Genomic DNA, 763 nt, shown 5'->3' with positions numbered 1-763 from the left:
ATTTCTTGCGCTAAAAGGTTGAGGGGCATGGTGCTGGAGATACGACACCAAAATTAGTCTACGTTAAATCTGTGCCAAAGAGCAAAAGATTTATGCACATCGTAGGATTGCCATCTGTCCCTTTTTGCGAGCGCCACAACCTCTTTAGGCAAACATGTGTGTGTGTGTGTGTGTGTGGGGGGGGGGGGGGGGGTAAAATGGCAAATGTGCTTGGATTTTAGGACAAAACTGTTTCCTAAGTATTCTTTAATAGTATAATAAAACTGTTATTATTTTATCTGAAACACCTAAATGTGATAACAAATGGAACTTTGGTTATTTTATGATAGTTTCTGGTAATGTTAATATCTAATTTTATACAAGTGAAAGGTCATATTTTGTAATTGTTACTGGGCGTTCTTATTCTGCGACTGTTGGGGTACGTTACGTTCTTATTATTATCGGGTTGGAAATGTTTAATAAAATATGTATATATTATTTTTTTTAAGTTTAACCTTTTTAAAGTATCATCCCCTAATAATCAGTAAGTACCCCCTTACATCGTACCTTAAATACGAGTTAATCTGGCATAGAAATATGCACACTGTAGAACAGATTTCTGTATTTTGTTGTAATATAGTGTCTTACTTCTCAAGTTAACATTGCTCTTCCTAAATTTATGATGTTCCTCATAAAGTCAGACCTGTTTATAGGTACACATTTTCTTAAAATACATAAACTAAACATATAGAAATACCTCTGCTATGATTTTAAAAGGCTAGTA

The sequence above is a fragment of the Protopterus annectens genome, chromosome 1.part2 (assembly GCF_019279795.1).
Source record: "Protopterus annectens isolate FY-2018-M chromosome 1.part2, PAN1.0, whole genome shotgun sequence".
NCBI lineage: Eukaryota > Metazoa > Chordata > Ceratodontiformes > Protopteridae > Protopterus > Protopterus annectens.
Note: the sequence above shows the minus strand (reverse complement) of the source record.